The 22,143-nt window shown below is 37.6% G+C and overlaps 1 protein-coding gene and 1 long non-coding RNA gene across 6 annotated transcripts in view; one reads left to right on the top strand and one right to left on the bottom strand.

Annotated features, from left to right (window-relative positions):
• The window catches only part of lrp1aa (low density lipoprotein receptor-related protein 1Aa), a 177,184-nt gene that overhangs the window by 14,928 nt on the left and 140,113 nt on the right, over positions 1-22,143 (top strand). For 3 of the 4 annotated variants that reach the window (XM_051912126.1, XM_051912128.1, XM_051912127.1), the window contains exon 2: positions 9,710-9,833. The gene's annotated coding sequence lies outside the window, so the exon portion shown is untranslated. Of the gene's footprint in view, positions 1-9,709; positions 9,834-22,143 lie in introns of those variants that run through there. The other variant, XM_051912129.1, reaches the window with a different exon arrangement.
• Positions 19,891-22,143, bottom strand: part of LOC127522312 (uncharacterized) — a 38,235-nt gene continuing 35,982 nt past the window's right edge. For both annotated transcript variants that reach the window (XR_007932563.1, XR_007932564.1), the window contains exon 4: positions 19,891-20,346. This is a non-coding gene — a long non-coding RNA (uncharacterized LOC127522312). The remainder of the gene's footprint in view (positions 20,347-22,143) is intronic.

The following is a 22,143-nucleotide window of genomic DNA, read 5'->3' as shown; positions in this document are numbered from 1 at the left end:
AGAAGGCCATATGTATTTCCACAAACTCTTCAGCAGCTGGAAACCTGTATCAGGCAAGAAAGAGACCAAATTCCAACACCAAAACTCCAGAAACTCATTACCTTGATGCCCAGATGTCTTCAAACTGTTTTGAAAAGAAGAGGAGATGCTACACCATGGTAATCATGCCCCTGTCCCAACTATTTTGAGACCTGTAGCAGGCATCAAATTTGAAATAAACTCATTTAGTGTATAAAAGTGTAAAATTCCTCCATTTAAACATTTGTTATGTTATCTGTGTTATATTGTGGATAAAATTTTGGCTCATGTGATTTGAAAGTCTTTTAGTTTTCATTTTATTCACATTTAAAAAACGTCCCAACATTTCCAGAATTCGGGTTGTAGTATACCCCTATATTAATGTCTTTGCTCTTAAATAGCTTTAAATGTTTTTTTGTTTTTTTTTCCAGTGGAACTTTATCAAACATTTTAGACATAAAAAAGCCATGTGCAATGAACATGTGCAGAGTTGTGAATCATTCAATCAGATGGACTATGATTAAAGAGAAAGACAAAAGAAACAACTGTGTTTCATACTAATTCTATAAGCATCTAATCTAATGATCCTTGGCAAACTTAATGCCCTAATAAAAAGCACATGAAATGTTACTTAATTTATATTGCATAATAAATTAAATACACCTTATAATCCCACAATTTTAATATAGCATTAACTTTATTAATGCTAAACTGACAAATTTGCCTGTATCATAATTCCCTACAAAAATAATGTCAATATCAAATGACTCATGTGTTGTTAAAGGATTTTTGTCATGCCGCCCACCCTTACTGTTGAGCATCAATGGGGATTTTTTTTCAAGAGAAGAATATTTGCACCTTCTGGTGTGAGCGTGTACAACACTGAAGTACAGTTTGCTTTCTACACCTACTCAGGCCGCAGGAAGATGCTATTGCTTATTTTATTTTGCCACAGAGTTGCCAGTAACTCTCCTGTGGATCTGACATGTGTGCACAAACTTGCAATTCAGTTGAGTTACAGTATTGCTTTGTGTTTTCCTCCATTTTTGGTGCATTGTCTCCAATTTAGCATTGTCTTTATCATGCAGGAAATTCACACCAAATGTGTCTCCTGTAGACCTGTGGCAGTTGTAGGAAATCACAGTGTGTGTTTTTGTTGGTGAAAAGTCCCATTGGTAATACTTTACTTAAAGCCTTTATTTATAATGCATGATAAAGGTGTTCATAATGTACTTTAATGCATTACATCTTTTCATAAATCATTGTAATCAAAGTTAAAAGGGGTGGTTCATTGCGATTTCACTTTTTTACCTTTAGTTAGTGTGTAATGTTGCTGCTTGAGCATAAACAGTATCTACAAAGTTACAGCGGTCAAAGTGGTGAGTGTCATTTGCGAAAGTGAAAGTGCCCTCCTTTTGCGGGCGCATCGCATCACCCCCGCATCACCCCCACATCACCCTCGAACGCGTTTTCGGCCGAGGGAGAAACCCACGACACATCCAAGATCAATGTTCATATCACTGTGAATCAAGAGCTGAGGAAGAGTTGAAATTCAGATATGGTAATGAGTGTTTGGTTCCTGACCAATCACAACAGACTGGGCCATCTGACCAATCAGAGCAGAGCAGCTCTCAGAAAGGCGGGGTTTAGAGAGCCCAAATCTTTGATCGAACCGTTTCAGACACTGTGATAAAAGAGCTCATGCTGCAATGGATGTTATGTGTAAATGATGTGATGACTCAAGTTATGTGAATAATTTGCCAGAAAACGAAAGTTGTTTTAGAGGAAGAACAAGTTATGAGACTTTGAAATAGACTCATATCCAGGTGAGAACAGAAACGTTGCACTCAGCTTTGTCAAGCAAACTTTCTTTTTCTAATTAAAATGACACACAGCAGATATGTGAATGTCTATGAACTGCAGGCCTTTTTAATTCCTAGTTTAATCTGAATAGGAATTCTGTGTCCTGTTTGCTTCCTCCGTTCAAATTCAGGAATGAAACTGTAATTTAAAAGGCAGTTCACATAACCCTGATTGATGGCATGTGTGACATTCCTCTGCGCTGCGCTCTCAAGTCTCCAACACTCCATTTGTTCTCTTCATACATTATTATTCTCTCCTTTATTGTTCCTTTCCTTTGCTCAGATCCAATTTTCTATATTCGTAATGTAATTACAGTCACATACCGTCTGCAAACTACAGCCTATTACTCACAGTGTTATTCACCGTTCACCTAATTTAGAGACTCCAGACGAACCAATCATTGCTCATCTTCAAGAATAATTCAGTGTTTCTTCTGTGATGAATGTCTTTGATTATCTTTAATGAGGTTACTTTACTTTAGCTTAATTCTGTCTTTATTTTTCAGCAGTAGTTAGAGCATTTCTGTATTAGCATGTACTCTTTGCTCGAGTTCTACCATATGATCATTGCTTCTTTAACCTCAACATACTGAAGTTGTCAGCCCAGTATTATAAGAACAGAACATTAAATTGTGCATAAAGAAAATTATCATTATTATTTACAGAGGGAAAATTGAGGCAAGATCTGCTTGGTTACACATAATCTTCCAAATATCTTCCTTTGTGTTCAGCAAAACAAAGACGTTTATACAGGTTTGGAACAACTTGAGGGTGAGTAAATGATGACAATTTTTATCAGCTGGAAAAAAAAAAAAAAAACCCACTCTGAAAGTGATTCCAACAATTTCTTTCCTTTGTGTCATTATCATTATAGTTGTGGCGTGGACTCTGACTCTTTTACATTTAGAACAATTTTTAAAACTATATCATTATCGTTATAGTTATCCTTGGTGTGAATGGGCCTTTATAGTGTGATATTAACATTTGAGCTGTGTCAGAATATTCTAATACTGCATATAACAGAGAATCAAAGATAAACCAAAGAGAGTGTTGACAACTTTCACCTTTTTTGTTGAAGGTTTATTTAAGCTCATTATAATGAGTCAGACTTACCAAAGATGAGTCTAAGTGAAGTGTGGCAGATAACCTCCTAACCACTTCCTCTTCCTGGCCGGCAGTCGGACGGCTTCTGCTGGTTATAGTGTCTGATTTATGACGCCATGTAAATGCTTCCATTTATTCCACTGCCATTACAGCTGCAGTTGACATGCAGACTCCTCTAGGGCCTCAGTGTGTGGCTCCAAGTATCGCAGTTAGTATGTGCAAAGAATGTTAGAATCGCTGAGGTAAAATTAGCCAGCCGAAAGAAAAAATGAACAGTAAATCCATTGATGGTGTTAAAAGAGCGGAGAGTCAGAACTGTGATAATAATAGTAAAATAGAATTTTCAAGATCGTTTATATACTGTATGTCTTAATAGTAGCAGTAGGTCTTTAGTTTTGCGGTAGTGTATGTGTATATGTGTGCGCTTTTTCCTCACTGTCAGTAAGCCACATAAAGACGCCCTTCATGTCTTTGCAGACCAGGAATGCTCTGAAATAACCACTGGTCAAACTTATTTAAGAAAATATTTGCAATATAAAAAATAAATAAACACTGTGTCAGTGTGGTCACCTTAAGGAGAAACAGAATCAATGTTACCTCAGTGATTCTAACATTCTAGAGTCTGTTGAAAAATGTGTGGATTCATTTCTATTTCCTGCCACTAACATTTTGAAAGTTAAAACATGTCAGAATGTTAGTTGTGGCATTTTTGTCAGCGTATTATACATTTTATGTAAAATCAATTAAGTAAATATATACCTTACGAAAAATAAGTTTATTCAAGTGTGCTATTAGTATTAGCAGTACTTCTTTTAAACTAAAAATAAGAAAGTATACTTTTTATGTACTTCACAGAATATACTTTATGTACTTCTCAGAAATATACTTAATTGCACGTAAGTGTACTGAATTTGTACTCACAGAAAAGTGTATTTGATGTATATTTGGAGTGTACTTGTACTCAATATTTTGATCGAGATATACTTAAAAGTATAATTAAAGGGATAGTTCACCCAAAAATGAAAATTTGATGTTTATCTGCTTACCCCCAGGGCATCCAAGATGTAGTTGACTTTCTTTCTTCAGTAGAACACAAATGATGATTTTTAACTCCAACTGTTGCAGTCTGTCACTCGTATAATGCATGGCAATGGGAACTCAATCTATAAGAGTCAAAAAAACTTGCACAGACAAATCCAAATTAAACCCTGCGGCTCGTGATGACACATTGATGTCCTAAGACACGAAACGATCGGTTTGTGCGAGAAACCGAACAGTATTTATATCATTTTTTACCTCTAATACACTACTATGTCCAACTGCCTTGCGCACGGCATCCGGTGCGTGAGGTGTGTACGCACTCTGGCGTAGTTTAAAGGATTAGTCCACTTTCAAATAAAATTTTCCTGGTAATTTACTCACCCCCATGTCATCCAAGATGTTCATGTCTTTCTTTCTTCGGTCAAAAAGAAATTAAGGTTTTTGATGAAAACATTCCAGGATTATTTTCCTTATAGTGGACTTCAATGGTCTCTCCAAACGATTGAAGGTCAAAATTACAGTTTCAGTGCAGCTTCAAAGGGCTTTAAACGATACCAAACAAGGAATAAGGGTCTTATCTAGCAAAACAATTGGTCATTTTCTAAAAAAATGCAAATACAAACACAAATGATCGCATTGCACGTTCTTCCACTTTCCGTATTCTTCAAAAAGCTTACGCTGTATGTCCTATGCCTTCCCTATTCAACTTACGGAACTTACGCAGCGCCAGTTCCGTTTTTTCCATAAGTCACCTACATCTTGGATGCCCTGGGGGTAAGCAGATAAGCAGATACACATTAAATTTTCATTTTTGGGTGAACTATCCCTTTAAGTATTTTAAGTGGCTTGTAGTTGTGTTTAATCATTTGTTTGAGTAGCCTATTAAAGGTTTTTTTTCACATAGTTTTTGTTGTGATGTGATGTCATGTTTACAAACTTACATTGTTTGAAAATATTGATTTATAAAGAAAACAGATATGTTCATAATTCTGAGTATCTGAATTTTTTGTGTAGTCCACTGGTAGTGTACATAGGAATCTACTTCAAATCTACTTTACTCTTTCCCCGCCATTGACTGAATTTTCTGGCTATCCATGTTTTCACTGTTATACGGTAGGGGGTGCTGTTACGCTTCTTCTGAAAGAGTACAGAATCTCTGGAACAAAACAGAGGCGAAGAAGAAGCAGAAACAAATGATAGAAGACTGCTAACGCAAATGTAAAATAACGTGATCATCAAACATTAAACAGCATGTAAATCACAACTACGTAATGTTACTGAATGAAATGTCGACCCAGGACAAGCTATAGGACTGTGAAGCTTTGGGGGTGACTCGATCTACTCCATCTGTGTTTTGATCATCATTCTGAATCGCATCCAGACATAGTCTTTGACAAAAATGCAATTTTCTCAGCTTTTTGTTTAAAATGTTGCTTTTTTTATGAAACTTACCCACAATGTTGTTGTTTTTTTTCATGGAAAATTGCAGTATTTATTATGAATGATTTTCCCGCGCACATCATTAATGTTTAAATTCATGTTCCTCTTAATCTTGAATCAGAATAACTTACCCTCCCTCTTGTAGTGACATCTCTTCTCTTCTTTGATAATGAGGGCGGGGCAACCTGTCACTCACATGAGATCCACCAATAGCAAACCACAACCATCCAATCAATTCCCCACAGACAAAATCAAGACCCGCCCTCTTTTGTTTGATTCCAGAAGCTGTTTCACATGGATATACAGCACAATTGAGAATAAAAGACTATTACAACTTTTATAATCATTAAATCTGTTGTAATCTCAAATCTTATTGTACGCAACCAGAGTTGGTCGAGAATAACCCAAAGCTGTCCATGAGCCTGTGTATTGTTTTTTCGTATATAGTATAAAGTAGAAAAGAAGCTCACTAAATCTGCAGGTGCTGACGGTGGAAACTCAAGTGAAGTTGCAGGAAGTAGCAGTTGATAGTCAGCTCTGGTTTTCTAGATGTTTGTGTCTATAGCAGACTTGAGGCTTTTAGAGAGCTTTTGAGAAGCTGGTCTGGAATGAATTCGCACTTGATTCCAAATAGTCAACCGATGAAATGCGGTCACATTTTTGCACCTTCTGCAGCCAAAGCAGAACAAATGTCCTTTGATGGCCTCTAGACTCGTTGCATCACTGGCACTGGTGTGGGAACACTGACCTGGATGTGCAGAGGCACGCTGGTCTGACTCGAAACGCATACAGTCAGGAGAGAGCGGGAAAGAGCTCAACACTCACGACCCCCTTTTGCGTTGGCCTGGCTCCTGGAAATAACTTTTCCACTCATTTTCTCTATTAGTCATTCAAACATTTTACAATAATGAGTACTAAACCTTGAACCAAACCAACTCTGACATGAATCTTTATTTTACAATATATTACAAAGATACATGACTGGTGTTTGATGTCTTTCATGTCAGTCTGCAAAACAATTTTTGTTACTGAGTCAGTCTGGGTTTTCTAGAAATCTTAACTCAGGAATATTTTCTAAAGTCAAGGGTTCATACAATACTGAAGCTCGCAGCTCGCTCGGTCTTCTGTCATGCTGATGTGCACTTAAAGAAAACTGATTGAGGACTAAGTGCATTCTCTTCCCTGACTTATTAAGCTGATTCTTGACATGTCAACAAATAATAGGTCATTTTTGTGTGATTTTGTATGGGGAAAAAGAAGAAAAAGGTCAAAATAACTGATTTTTTTTTTTTTTTATTATTTATTTATTTTTTTTTTTATTTGAAATGTTGCTTTTTTCTATTTCAAATGTAAAATGCAAAAAGGCTATACACTAATGTTCAAAAGTTTGTGGTCAGTAATTTCTTCTTTTTTTTTTAAAGAAATAAATGCACATTAAATTGATCAAAAGTGAAAGAAATTTATAATGTTACAAAAGATTCTATTTCAAATAAAGGCTGTTCTTTTGAACTTTCTATTCATTAAAGAATCCTGAAAAAAATATAAAGCAGCATGACTGTTTTCCATTTGTCATTTTTAACTTTTAAATTCATGCTGTGATTATACCTTAAGAAGAGGTGTGAGTTTACTGCAGTGCATTTTGTTGCAGACTACACACATCAAAAAGTGACAAATGTCATGTAGAGTCTTATTTATTAGATAAAAACACAACATCCTATATTCACTAATATAGATTTCTAATTGATCTTTATAAATCACTGTTGAACGTGTCACTGATACTGTAGAAAATTAACTCCATCAGTTATGATTCATGAACAAAACAATTTAAAAAATTGCACAGGCAGAACTGTAGGCCAGGTATTGATGCAATCTCACTTTAAAGCAGTTTAAAAAAATAGCGACGTTAATTCTATTTGACCCTATGAATCACCCATAGTTTCAAGCCTGGGTTGCCAAGTACACGGGTTTTCCCTTCACCAAATATTCCCTTCACGTTTAAAAATAGAAAAGAGCTTTGTGTTTTGCTACTTCTCATAAAAAACAAAGTATTTGCTTTCAAATTATGTCCAGTTTATCACGAAATTCAAACAATAAATGCCGTTTTGAAGCTTAAATGTGACGTGACAGATTGCTGTAGCAGCAGCATGAGTCTTTTCTTCCACTGTAATACAAGTTACAGGAAGAAATGAACATGACTGAACATCAGAACAGAAGGTATGCTGAAATAAACAGTACAGCTTACTAAAGTGTATTTTTGCGCATGTAATCACTAAATTTGTGTTTCAACCGCGGAAAGATGTCAATAAAACTTGTGAACACACCACTTATTGCATTTACCAAGGACAGAAACTATAATGATAACGGTAAAAATGTAGTTCTAAAAGTCGTATCCTAAATATAAAAGAATAGCAGAGTCCACAGAGAAACAATATCATTGGAATCACTTTTTTCAGAATTTATTTATTTTTCCTGCTGATAAATGATAAAAATATTAAGCCAATCAGAATCCATCCTGCTTTGAAGAGCTTGAGCATTTAGATTTCTGAGAATTATTGTTGAACACTGTTAATATTTGAAATCAACCCAAAAAACACACCCCTCCCTATATTGCTCCGTCCTTCAAAATGCATGAACACACAGTACACAAGAGTATAAGCAAGAGTTGGTTGTTAGTCGCCAGCAGCACACACTCATAACCAATGGTACTCGTGTATGGAGCAGAAACAACGCAACATCTGCATCCATTTTTAGGCTTTCCTGCTGAGGTCTCTCCAGCGCTGGAAAGCTTTTCTAATATTAACGCGGGTCCTAAAGCTCTAGCCTGATCATAACCCTTTGTTTTCCAGTGATATTCCTCTGAGCTTTTCTCTTTTGTAATGTCTCTCAGCCATCTCTCTTTCTACAGTCTTTCTTCAAATCTCCCTCTTGCTTACTCTCTCTCCTCCCCCATCATGAGTGGACATGCCCCCTATTGCTGATTGGCTCACTCTCTCTCCTCCCCCATCATGAGTGGACATGCCCCCTACTGCTGATTGGCTCCCTCACTCTCCTCCTCCATCATAAGTGGACACGCCCCCTTTTTAACGGTCACAAAGTAAATTCAAATTCAAACGTAGTACCTACTTAGACAGTACGTGATTAGTTAGTTTGAAGATTATTTCCTGGTTTCCCTTTTTCCTGTTTAGTTCCTGTTTCCTTGGTTGTCATGATTTATAAGTATGCTCTCATTTGTTCCCTTAGTTACTGATTATATTCACCACCTGTCTCTTGTTCAGTTCTCATTATCTTGTGTATTTAAAGGTGCGGTGTGTAAATTTTAGCAGCATCTAGCGGTGAGATTGCGAATTGCAACCAACGGCTCAGTCCACCGCTCACCCACCCCTTTCGAAGCACATAGAGAAGTTACGGTGGCCGACACAGGACAAAGATGTCGTCGTCTGAGACAGCAGAGAGTAGCCAGTCAAGCAGTGAGGTTTCTTCTTACTTCTAACAAAGAACGGTCTCTGCTTCTAATAAACCATACAACTACTACTACTATTATCACTACTACTACTTCTTCTTCTTCATGCGTTTTCAGTGTAGTGATGATGCGAGCTGCCTCTAAAAACACAAACGAAGAAGAAGAAGAAGAAGAAGAAAAACATAGTGATGAAACGTGTAAGGTCTTTATACACCAATGAAAACATTGTTATGTATATTATATTGCATTTCTGTCAAAAGATCCTTCTAAAATTTATACACTGGACCTTTAAACACTCAGTTCTCTCTTTGTTCGGTGTTATTTTTGTTTTACAAAGCTGTTCCTTGCTTTTGGATTATCTTCTTTGTTTTTTTGACAGTAACAAGTTGATTAAAATCTTTAATTGACTTTTATTATAATAGTTCTTTTTTTAACTCTATTGGACCAGAATAGAAAGATTAAAGCAAGCAGGAGTCATCAGACTTCAGCCTTGTAGGGGAATTGACCAGGCTAGGGAAAAACAGTCTGGCGGACAGATAGGCTTGGCTGCGATAATTTTGTTTTGAAATAGACATGAGCAACTAGCAGTAAACTGACGGTTCTTGGCGTCCTCGTACACTGTCAAACACTGTCCAGACCACAAACATTCATACGGGCTGTCTGATTTCAGTTGATTTTGGACACACGTGTGTCACATATATGCATTTTTTCCCTAATAAATAATAGCTGATATGCATTGTTAACACATTTAATCATTATTTGTTTTGGCTCTTCTTTTTTGTAGCTCCAAAAACCTGCAGCCCCAAGCAGTTTGTTTGCAGGGATCAGGTGACGTGTATCTCCAAAGGCTGGCGGTGTGACGGGGAGAAGGACTGTCCCGGACGGATCAGACGAGGCCCCTGATGTCTGTATGTATCACTGTTTCTCTGTGGTTTAATTTGCATCTTAAACCTTGAGTACCTTGATAGTCTCGCAGGGTCTGCAAATAATGGTTGCAGTATGTTCAGGTAATCACTGCAGTTCTGCATTTCTTCCTGTAGCATCACATTTTCCTTCAGTATGTCCTCGGTTTGAGTCCCAGCTGGAGGACTTTCTGTTTCTAAGTTTGCATGTTCTCCCGTGTTGGTGTGGGTTTTCTTATGGGTGCTCTGGTTTCTCCCACAATCCAAAGAAACTAAATTGTCCTTAGATGCATATGTGAGTGAGTGTGTATGTCCCTGCATTGGACAAGCCATCCATCCATGGTTTTGCCCTGCCTACTCCGTCATAAAATCTATCAGAAATACAGTTGTTATTAATATTTCATTGGTTCTCTCTTGGTTCTTAATTTCTTTGTATGACAGCAGCCAAAAATTATGTCAGCAAAATGTTTCATTGCATTATTATCACAAATAAAACAACTGACTGCAAGCACAGCTACTCAATATGCTTACAAATTATTTAACAGTTTTATTATAATAATATTTGAATAAAGGCTGAAGATGTCAATTTTCCTAGGCCGGACATCACTTCTGGCCACTACTGTAGATAGATGGATTTCATAAATCGAAGATTTTTAGATTCTAGATGTTACTCTAATTCAAAAGCATTCAAAATTGATCAGTGTACTATGATGCTAAAGTTCCACTGAGGAAAAAAATACAATATTTTTTACATACAATAACAGAAGATTGAATTTAGAGGTAATTTGATCCAACATGTAATCATTTTTCAGTTATGAGAACTATTTGTTGACATGGTGTCTTATGTGAATCCCTGTGAAATATTGCATATATGTATGATTTACAGTTTTGTTGAAGGATAATAAATAGTTTTTTATTGTCATAAAAAGATTCTTCATTTGAAGCTTTTAGCCATTTATACTTAACTGTTTTTTTTTTTTTTCATAAAAATAGAAGATGAAGATTTGCATGAAATCTGAGCACTGCGAGACCCAGCACAGGCTGTGCGCAGCTGTTGCGTGCTTCTGATAGGACGTATCGCTGTTTGGTCATTTTGTTTCCCAGATGGCTTTGACCTGAAGCACAAGTTCTTTCGCTCTGCTTGTTTAGTCTGATCAGTTCCAATGACATTGACTTCATTTGGCCTTGCTTATATCTGTTTATGGCGAGCTTTTAAGAAGACACAGAGAGTACCAGATTTGTTTTCCTATTTCCTATTTACAACAAACCTAGATCACCATTATAATCAACAAAGCTAACACGCCATCAGTTGACAGACAACCTCTTTTTATTATCTATGTACTCACTTCAACTAGTTTGTTTGCCCAAATCTGACAGGAATATAAGTGATTATTTCAACATACACAAATCAGGCATAACATTATGACCACCTTCCTAATATTGTGTTGGTCCCCCTTTTGCTGCCAAAACAGCCCTGACCCGTCGAGGCATGGACTCCACTAGACCCCTGAAGGTGTGCTGTGGTATCTGGCACCAAGGTGTTAGCAGCAGATCCTTTAAGTCCTGTAAGTTGCGAGGTGAAGCCTCCATGGATCGGACTTGTTTGTTCAGCACATCCCACAGATGCTCGATTGGATTGAGATCTGGGGTATTTGGAGGCCAAGTCAACACCTCAAACTTGTTGTTGTGCTCCTCAAACCATTCCTGAACCATTTTTGCTTTGTGGCACTGCGCATTATCCTGCTGAAAGAGGCCACAGCCACCAGGGAATACTTTTGACCATGAAAGGGTGTATGTGGTATGTGTCAAAGTAACATCCACATGGATGGCAGGGCCCAAGGTTTCCCAGCAGAACATTGCCCAAAGCATCACACGTGCGTGGTCCAGTTCTGATGCTCACGTGCCCACTGTTGGCACTTTCGGTGGTGGACAGGGGTCAGCATGGACACCCTGACTGGCCTGCGGCTATGCAGCTCCATATGCAACAAACTGCGATGCACTGTGTGTTCTGACACCTTTCTATCAGAACCAGCATTAACTTCTCGAGCAATTTGAGCTACAGTAGCTCGTCTGTTGGATTGGACCACACGGGCCAGACTTCACTCCCCACGTGCATCAGTGAGCCTTGGCCGCCCATGACCCTGTCTCCGGTTCACCACTGTTCCTTCCTTGGAGCACTTTTGATAGATCCTGACCACTGCAGACCAGAAACACCCCACAAGAGCTGCAGTTTTGGGGATGCTCTGACCCAGTCGTCTAGCCATCACAGTTTGGCCCTTGTCAAACTCGCTCAAATCCTTACGCTTGCTCGTTTTCTCCTGCTTCTAACACATCAACTTTGAGGACAAAATGTTCACTTGTTATCTAATATATCCCACCCACTAACAGGTGCCGTGATGAAGAGATAATCAGTGTTATTCACTTCACCTGTCAGTGCTCATAATGTTATTATCGATGTATATAATATACTTGAATTGGCTGACTTTTAGTGCTTATATATTAGATATTGACATTCAAAGCTAGATGATAATATGATACAGATAATAAAAAATTAGCATAAATATAATCACCAGAAGTAAAAAAGCTAAATGTTGGTTATAAATGAAATAGTTTGCAAGAGCACAACGAGGCTGTGAAAGTGGACTAGTGAGTAAATGAGTTTACCTGTTCGTCTGATGACGTTTAATGTCCTTGACAACCTCTGTAGTCCCATTTAGACACTTGTTAGCAACCGTCTTTTTCAAGACAGCTAAAAGGTTTTACTGATGTATTTTATGTCTTAGAATAAAACGTGAAAATATCTTGAGCTTGTGTTCATCACAAACTAGAGGTCAAACTTTTTCAGTCCCACTCCCACAAGATTCTATACCGCTCCTGCCTGCTCCTGCCAAAAATGTAATATTTTATCCTGCTCATGCTTAAAACTTTGATGTTTTGTCCCATTCCTGCCTGCAAAAGCCCGTAGGAAGAGGTCTATGTGGATTTTTCAGCTCTGGTCAGGTTAGATTCTGTCTCGTTCCGATGTCTAGGCTATTTTTGTTCCAATTTCCACACACACAACGCTTCAGATCTCCAGTGACAGATTTCTGTGTGCTGTTATTATTAGATAATTATATTTTGCGGGAGCCCACGAGTCATTTCTTTATCCACATTTCAGTATCTTCCCTCCCGCATCCGCACTCAGCACTTCAAAACTTGTCCCACGCTGCACACTGTTGCAGTCGGGGATTGCAGTCCTCTATCACAAACCTTATCTCAGGCAATAACCAAAAACCATTCAAAAAAATCAGTTGACTTTAGAACAATGGAATTTGAAGTGCTAAAATGCAAGTCACTTCTGGGTTTTTCAGCCTACTCTATAGTAGGCAAACAACTAAAACGACTAAAAACAACAACAAAAAAAAGTCACTTAGCACTCCATGTGATTTACATTCATTTGAATGTGAGAAAGTGAAGATCAATTTACAGTAACAACAGTTTCTAATCTCAGGTTAGGGTGAAAGTTTTCAACTCGCAGTGTGTGTGAAGTATGCGAGTGTGAAGTATCTTTCCATTCGCACCCTTTCTGGCAGGGCCACCAAATAGAAACGCGCTAAGCAAATAGTATGCCGTCAGTTTATCATGAGGGGAGCGTGGGAAGGGGGAGCGACGTAATTAGAATTAACTCGCTACTTGAAATCCGGACCTGGAAAACAATGGTGCGGTTCATGAAGCAGTATTAGGACTTAAGGAATGTTTGTACTTCTTCGTCACAACCAATTACATGCTTTAAAATAATTTATCTGGCGTGGCTTTCAGAAGTGTTAGGTAAGAGAACAGGCAGTACGCAGAGGCTGAATCCGCTCCATAAGAGGAGGAGAGGAGAAACAGAGGCTGAGCTGCCTTCAGTCTGGAAGTCATTAAAACCCCGTCCAGAGGAATGGAGGAAAACGGCTGTTTTTTCATGACCTGCTTTTCTCGGCTCAAACTTCTCTCTCGCTTTCTCTCTCTCAACACACATAGACAACTGACACTCTAGTCTTCGGCGTTCTCTATTTCAGCTGCGCTACAGGCTATTGACGCTCCTTTACGCTCTTTGCATTAAAATTAGACAGTCTTTTCTTAATACTTTGAGAGCCGATGTGACGTCTTACTCCCTGCTTTAGTAAAATGTTCCACTGCTCTCAAAAGAATAATGTCATCATTTACTCAACCTCGTTTCAAACAAACAAGTAGGATTTTCGTTCTTCCATGGAACACAAAAGATGTTTTGAAGAACCTCTGAGACTCTTTTCCATACAATGAACATATTTGATGACCAGTTACTGTCAAGCTATCCATCCTGACAAGCCTACTGCGTTTTAAATTATGGGTGGCACTTCCGGTTTGGGGAACTTCCATTGAAAAAGGCTGAAATGAATCATTTCAAATCACAAGGTTGCCCTACAAATAAAGCTTATCCGTCAGTTTGACTGAATGAGCTGTCAATTTTCCTTCATGTTTTATTTTCAGACATCATGAGAATAACGTAACGCTTGGTATTTTAACGTAACATATTATAACAAGAATATCTATGGCAAGAGTTCTTTTCAGTCGCTGCATTCTTTTCCTCCTTATTTTATTTTTTCCCTTTGCATTCCACTGTAAAAGTATGAAAAAGGACAACATATACTGCACATTTGTGGTCTGTTCTCCTGATTTAATTTACGATATATCCCATTAATAATTCACTGTACTGCATGAAGAATCTCTTGTTTTTTCTCCTCAAATCCTTTTTCCAGGTTTGTTTTCATGGGAAATAAGGTGGATAGGGACAAAAAGATAAAAATTTTGTAAAAGTAGTACATACAACTTGTGCAATCAAATTGCCAATACAGAACCTTTATTTTCAAGAGTGCTGCTGTCATTAACATCACACCAGAGAAAACACATCTTCATGCACAAAGTTTGGTGCATTTTATACTTTTTCATGCTTTCATTATTAGGAAAATGCAGCTCAGACATTCTTCGAATGTTATTTTGTGTTTTAATGAAGACAGAAAGTCTTAGAATAACATGAAAGTGAGTAGATGATGACAGAATTTAAGCAGAAATATACCACCATTATTATGCTTAACCAGGATGTGTGTGGAAACGTGCTCTGTTTGTGGATTCCTCAGTGCAGATGTGACAGATCATTGAAGATCTGCCCCATGAAAGAGGTTTATTTATTTACGTGGCTGGATTTCACTGTGTCTTTTGTGAAAGTAGCCATGGCTAGCAGTGAAGTCTGTCGCTGTGCCCACTGCAGCTGCTGTGGCTTTCCTCTGCGGACACTACTACACAATAGATAGCTTTGTACTACCGGTCCTGGGCTTCAATAAGATGTGAACATTGATATGCTTTTAAGAAGAAAAAAATTATCATTCTTTTATCATCAAATGTCAAAAGTGTGGATATTAAAACATGCAATATGTTTGTTTGTTTGGTCTGAGAATATCTTTCTTGTTTCTACTGGAGAAGCCATCTTAAATGAGGTCTCCCTCAAAAGTGTGTTAAAGGTCAATTTTGTCAATTTCATAAAAGCAGAAAGATATACAGTACAGTAGGGCTCGGCCATATATTGAATATTTATTCAGTATATTAAATACTGATATTTGATTTCGATGTTATAAAATTAACTAAAATCATGAATATCATGATGATTTCAATTAACTTGAAATCAGGTACCTAAAGACTGTGCTGGTAGACCAATTTCTCACCCTGAGGTGTATATTTTTTTAGTTACTGACAAAATATACACTAAAATATAACATTTTACTCTAAATCACTTGAATGCACATCACAAATTCATCAATATGAACATCTGTTCCATATGGTAAACTGAAATTCCAACAGCATTTAATTAAATTGTATAAAATTAAGAATTATAAGGAAATATTGGCTTCTTAGATGCAATACCCTGCGCTGTACCCACAACTAAACCTCTTTTCATCCCAGAGCTGCGGTCTATGTAGCATGTGTGTGTAAAAGACATTTAGATCTGTCTCACATTGAGAGAGTTGAAGGTCTGAGCTCTGATCTCACAGCAGAGCTTTGACCTGCTGTGCTGAGATGAGAAGAGTCTGCTGTTTAACATCTGACAGCTGAAAAAATGGACCGAGCATAAAATATCAACTATGTGTTTATCTTTAGAGGTTCAATTCTATAAAATGCTTAATTGTTTATACACCAACTTGGTTAGCTGACTCATTCAAGAGTTCAATATTTTAATAATAGTTTTTTAAACCTGATTAACCTGATCTGCCTCAGATCTGTGTTATTTCTTCACCTCTCTGTTTAAATCTTGCGACACCTGATCATTTACAGGTACTGTAGCATTTGTTCTAAGATGCAGGGCTTACAACAATTTGCATGATCTTTTTTAAAACCATACAGCAATTTTCAAAACTCGAAAAGAAAGAAAAAAAAACTACAAATATGACTTCCTCCACATTGTGGCATCACTGTGGAACCTACAGTGTTAGCACACAACTGCCTCCACAGCAACACATCATGGCTACTTTAGCATTATTGTGATTTCACATATTTAGCGATATCCTATCTCAGTACAGACTTTGACACAGTTGGTCACAAGACTCTGCTTGACTGCAGAACAGTGCTGGCCTATCACATCCAGTCCTATACTGGTTTAGATCCTGATTAAGTAGCTGGGGATAAGTACTGTATGTTGAATGAGGTACACACACCTCCACAAGCCATGTGATATTTTGAGGTGTCCCCCAAGGCTCAATTCTGGGTCCTTTTTTGCTTTTTTATTACGTATGTTTTCGATCTGCGCGATTAATCGTTAAATGATCACAATCTCAATTTAAACACCCATGCAAGCTTATTTCTAAATGACAACGATTTGCCTGTTAAACCTTCTATTCGCCAACGATTAAACCTTTGACAAAATCACATCGAATATTCAGATCTGCATCTCTGGTGACCCAGAGATCTCTCTCTGGGTCACCTGCCGCTGACCCAGAGAGAGCAGTTGCCACGTATGAAACAGCTTCACAGTCATTTCAACCACACAGTATCATTATTTCTGTCTTACAATAATTCAAATGATCACAAAAGTACTGGCATAAAAGTTTATAGTTTGGATATAAACACTAAGGTCTAAGGTGGCGAAAAAAATAAAGTAAAACTCCTGTTGAAAGTAACTTGAGGCTTACAATAAAGATTGTGTCAGTTACATCATTACTACACTGCAAACAATTATTTTCATGATTTGTTATAACATTTTCTTTCATTTCTTTTCATTTCTTTTGTTAAATCACCTTAGATAATTAATGTAGTTCAGATAACATGATATTTTGAGTTTCTGTTGATTAAACCAGTCGCCTTCATTGCATTAACTAAAGTTTTTAATTTCAATGAAATCAAAATTTTAAGGCAACCAGGTAACTTACTTTTTTAAGTTAAACCAACAATTCTTTTTTTTTTTTTTTTACAGTGAGGTAGTGACAAGTGATTGTTAAAAAATGTGTTTGTCATCGAATCATTCGTTCAAGAGATTCGTTCAAAAATGCTGATTCATCCAGCAATTAAATAACAAAGTCTTTATGAGTGAATCGTTAAGTCATACATTCAAACCGATAAAAAAAAAAAAAAATTAAATAAATGCAACAATTAACATTTTGTCAGAACCTCAAGTAAATTACATGTTATTTTGTTTAGTTGTCTATTCAGAATTGTGGGAGAATCGTGATCTCTATTTTAAACAAAAAATCATGACTTTCAATTCATCCAGAACCGTGCAGCTCGAGTATGTTTGTTTTCATTAGCTGATGTAATTACCATCAGATCTCCTCAAATCAATTAGTACCCTGCTGGACGGCACTGTTCTAGTTGTACTAGAACATTATACAACCTAATTAATATTGATTATTCTCAGAGAAACGTCTGTTATACCTTATTTAGTGTCCTTGTCTCTGAAGCCCAATAATCACATCAAGAATTTGGGAATCATATTTGACAGCAACTTCATTTTTAAGAAACTCTATTATTAGCAATGTTTATAAAACAGCATATTATCATCTCTGAACTTCTTAAGTATGCAAAAATCTCTCCCCAACTGAAAAAGCGAGAAACTCATTCACACATTTTATACGAGACTTAACTGCTGCATAAGTGTTTTGGCTGAAAGGTGCAGCTGGAAGAGTGCTGACTCGTACTCAGCTGAGGTATCACATTAAATCCCTTCAGTGGCTACGTGTCACACAGAATTGATTTCAAGATCCCTTATTGACTTTTAAATGTCTTTATGCTGTCATCCTAATGTACAGGAGCAATATAATTTCTAAATACAGTATACTCCAGTTAGATGTACTTAAAACATAGTTGGGGGTTGGAGGTTGGTTGTGGGTCTTCCTCGGTAGAAATCGCGTTCCGGGGGAGGAGAAATGGGAACGCGGGGGCACCGCGATGCGACCTCAAAGGGCACTTTCACTTTTGCGATCAGAGGGGCAGGGGCTCAAGCCCCCAGCCCCCCTGTGCAAGCCACTGCTCTGAATTAGCACCTTAAAAAGTATTGGTAAATACTTCACACGATAATTCATAGTTTTAATACATTGTATTTAAAAATGGCTCGATAGCGCCACCTACAAAATTTCAACAATTAAGCGCCCTTCGCGCTACGTTTCACGTACAAGTATGAAATTCGGTAGACACATGTAACAGCCCAATACCTACAAAAAAAGTCTCCAAACCCAAAAATCTGAAAACCCAACAGGAAGTGAGATATTTTGAATTTTTTTTGCAGTTTTTACCATTTCCAGATGTTGTACTTTAACAAACTCCTCCTAGAGATTTTATCCGATAAACATCATATTTGGTCAGTCTAATCTAAAGGCCTTTGCAACATTAAATTGTGAAGATCTTGAGTTTTCACTGAAGGGTAAATTTCGATGTTGCGCCATGAAACAGGAAGTTGTTGTAACTCAGGCACACAATGTCCGATCTGCCCCAAACTTCACATGTTTTATTAGAGTCCTGGCCTGAAGACATCTACATGGTAGTATTCAGTTACAATCATAGCGCCACCTGTGGGCAACAGGAAATAACGTGTTTTACATTGTGATTAACTCCTCATAGAGATTTAACCAGATCAACATCATATTTGGTCATTCTAATCTTAAGGCCTTAGCGATGTTAACTTGCAAAGATCTTGAGTTTTCATTAAAGGGCGTGTCCGTGGCAGCCTGACAAAATCTGATGTTTCGCCATGAAAGAGGAAGCTGTTGTAACTCAGGCATACAGTGTCCGATCTGCCCCAAACTTCACATGTGTGATAAGAGTCATGGTCTAAAGACATCTATATGCCAAAATTCAATTAGTCGTAGCGCCACCTGCTGGCAACAGAAAAATGGCATGCTTTGCACTGTAATTCATTCCCAGAAACACATTTGTATATATCATGAAGTACCAAACATTCTAGAAATCATGCAACTAAGTGCTAAAGTATGCAATTAACGCCACGAAACAGGAAGTTGTTGTAACGCAGGCGTACAATGTCCGATCTGCTCCAAACTTCACATTTGATAATAGTCCTGGCCTAAAGACATCTACATGGCAATATTCAGTTATAGTAATAGTGCCACCTGTTGGCAGCAGGAAGTGTGGCATGTCGAAATGACATATTTCTCCTGTATTTACTTGCTTACATGTTCACTTTCATCACCCTTTCATCGCTGCTTGCAACTTTAATTTTTATTATTATTGATTTTCAAATTTAAGAATTATTTAAGTATGTGTCTGGGACAAGGATGACATAATAAAATCTATACATAAGGCAAAGTAGCAAAAATAAATGATTGTTTTAATATACGTAAACCCCTGCCGCAGTTGAAAGAAAGTTGGCTATATTATCCTATAGCATTTGTGTACTGATACAGAAACTTTGTGCCTTCATATTTCACTGATGTGCTGTCAAACTTCAGGCCGAAATGACTGATATATTATCATCTGGGTGAAAAGACTGTTGCTTCTGTTATCTTTGGTTTTCAAATGTTGCTTAACTTTTAAAAAAAGAAGAAAATACTTTCATCTGGCCAATTTTTATTAACTGTTGTCATGAAGATGTTAGAGTTCCAGCAAGAACATGCAATCAGTTAAAATAGAACAAATGCTTAACACGAGTCTAATATGTAATATATAATGGAATTTTTAACTAGACAAGGTTGTTCTGGGCTCTTAATGGCTTTGAGTGTCACTTCCATGATCTCAAGAGAGATGGCCAAAATAAAGATCCATTCTGCTGGAGACTCTATGGGACCTATCAAAACAGACTCCTTCACTGAATGAGCTTCAGAGTTATCCAGGGGCAAGAAGAATTTCAGAAGTAGCATGCCAGTTCACACTCTTGGAGTCCTCTTCAAACACTCAGCAGTGGTGGTATGTAGATGGTTTGCGTGATGTTGTGAGGCCTCGAGAATTCACATCCGGTCCTCATTCATGATGTGAAATGGGTACTTGTTATGGTTCATTAATCTCAGCTGGAAACCACGGACATCTAAGGAGGGGTTGAAGAGAAACAATTGTTAGAGTAACACATGTTAGTAATAGTTAGTGTGGTAAGGTCTTTTGTTTGAATAATAGTTTGGCGTGCCCAGAACACAAGCAACGGGCAAGAAAGCCTCTTTTCTGTATCATAATGTGTTTGTGTTCTATAGGATACACTACTGCGACTGTGTTTATGTTTTTGTCATTGCTTATGGAACCTAAAACAAATGTGCTCTTCTGACATCATTTATAAATGCTTCACATCTGTATAGAAAATTGTACTTGGCAAAAGAACTGCTGATGATTCATCTCGTGTGTGGAAACTTTCTCATGTTATGTTTAGGCTGCTTTGTAGTTAATGAACAATTAAGGAAAGTAGTAAGACATGCATTGATCTTATTCACGCATGAATGCACCAGTGACCTGGAACGGCCCATTACTGTACCATTATATGCATGAGTTATACAAAATGTCTGATATGGACAATTTGAGTTGTAGATTTCACTGATAGGAGTCTTGGAGGCCATTATATCAGATGTTGGGATATAAGCAAAAATGTATACATTTAGCTAAACAATACATCATTACTATTGCTCATACTTAGAGTTATGTGTTTATATTCAAAACTTTAAGTATTAAACTTTGATGCATAACATCCATTTGTGGCTTGTTGCAAAGAAGTGCTATTGTTTCTCAGACATGCAATTTTGACCTGGCAGATGAAAACAATTCCACTTGCATTGGAGCAGAGACCTGAGCCATATCTATATAAGGTAGTTTTTGCACACATTTTGTACTTTAACTGTGTTTTAGGCACTGTTTCCACCTGGTATTAAGATGCGTTTTGGTCGATCGGATCATAAGTGGACGAGGCAGACACATACCCGTTTACACCTGGTGTTTTAATCCGTCTCTTTTGTCCACTTTCAACCACTTCTGTTTTGATTTCTTCGAGGGGAGGGTCTATGGACCCAAGAGAACATTGTGCTTGGTACAAACCTGATTCCAAAAAAGTTGGGACACTGTACAAATTGTGAATAAAAAAGGAATGCAATGATGTGGAAGTTTCAAATTTCAATATTTTATTCAGAATACAACATAGATGACATATCAAATGTTTAAACTGAGAAAATGTATCATTTTAAGGGAAAAATAAGTTGATTTTAAATTTCATGGCATCAACACATCTCAAAAAAGTTGGGACAAGGCCATGTTTACCACTGTGTGGCATCCCCTCTTCTTTTTATAACGTCTGGGGACTGAGGAGACAAGTTGCTCAAGTTTAGGAATAGGAATGTTGTCCTATTCTTGTCTAATACAGGCTTCTAGTTGCTCAACTGTCTTAGGTCTTCTTTGTCGCATCTTCCTCTTTATGATGCGCCAAATGTTTTCTATGGGAGAAAAATCTGGACTGCAGGCTGGCCATTTCAGTACCCGGATCCTTCTACGCAGCCATGATGTTGTAATTGATGCAGTATGTGGTCTGGCATTGTCATGTTGGAAAATGCAAGGTCTTCCCTGAAAGAGACGACGTCTGGATGGGAGCATATGTTGTTCTAGAACTTGGATATACCTTTCAGCATTGATGGTGCCTTTCCAGATGTATAAGCTGCCCATGCCACACGCACTCATGCAACCCCATACCATCAGAGATGCAGGCTTCTGAACTGAGCGCTGATAACAACTTGGGTTGTCCTTGTCCTCTTTAGTCTGGATGACATGGCGTCTGACCACAGAACAGTTTTCTACTTTGCCACAGTCCATTTTAAATGAGCCTTGGCCCAGAGAAAACGCCTGCACTTCTGGA

This window comes from Ctenopharyngodon idella, chromosome 11, assembly GCF_019924925.1.
Source record: "Ctenopharyngodon idella isolate HZGC_01 chromosome 11, HZGC01, whole genome shotgun sequence".
NCBI lineage: Eukaryota > Metazoa > Chordata > Actinopteri > Cypriniformes > Xenocyprididae > Ctenopharyngodon > Ctenopharyngodon idella.
Note: the sequence above shows the minus strand (reverse complement) of the source record. Positions and strands in the feature narration are given on the sequence as shown.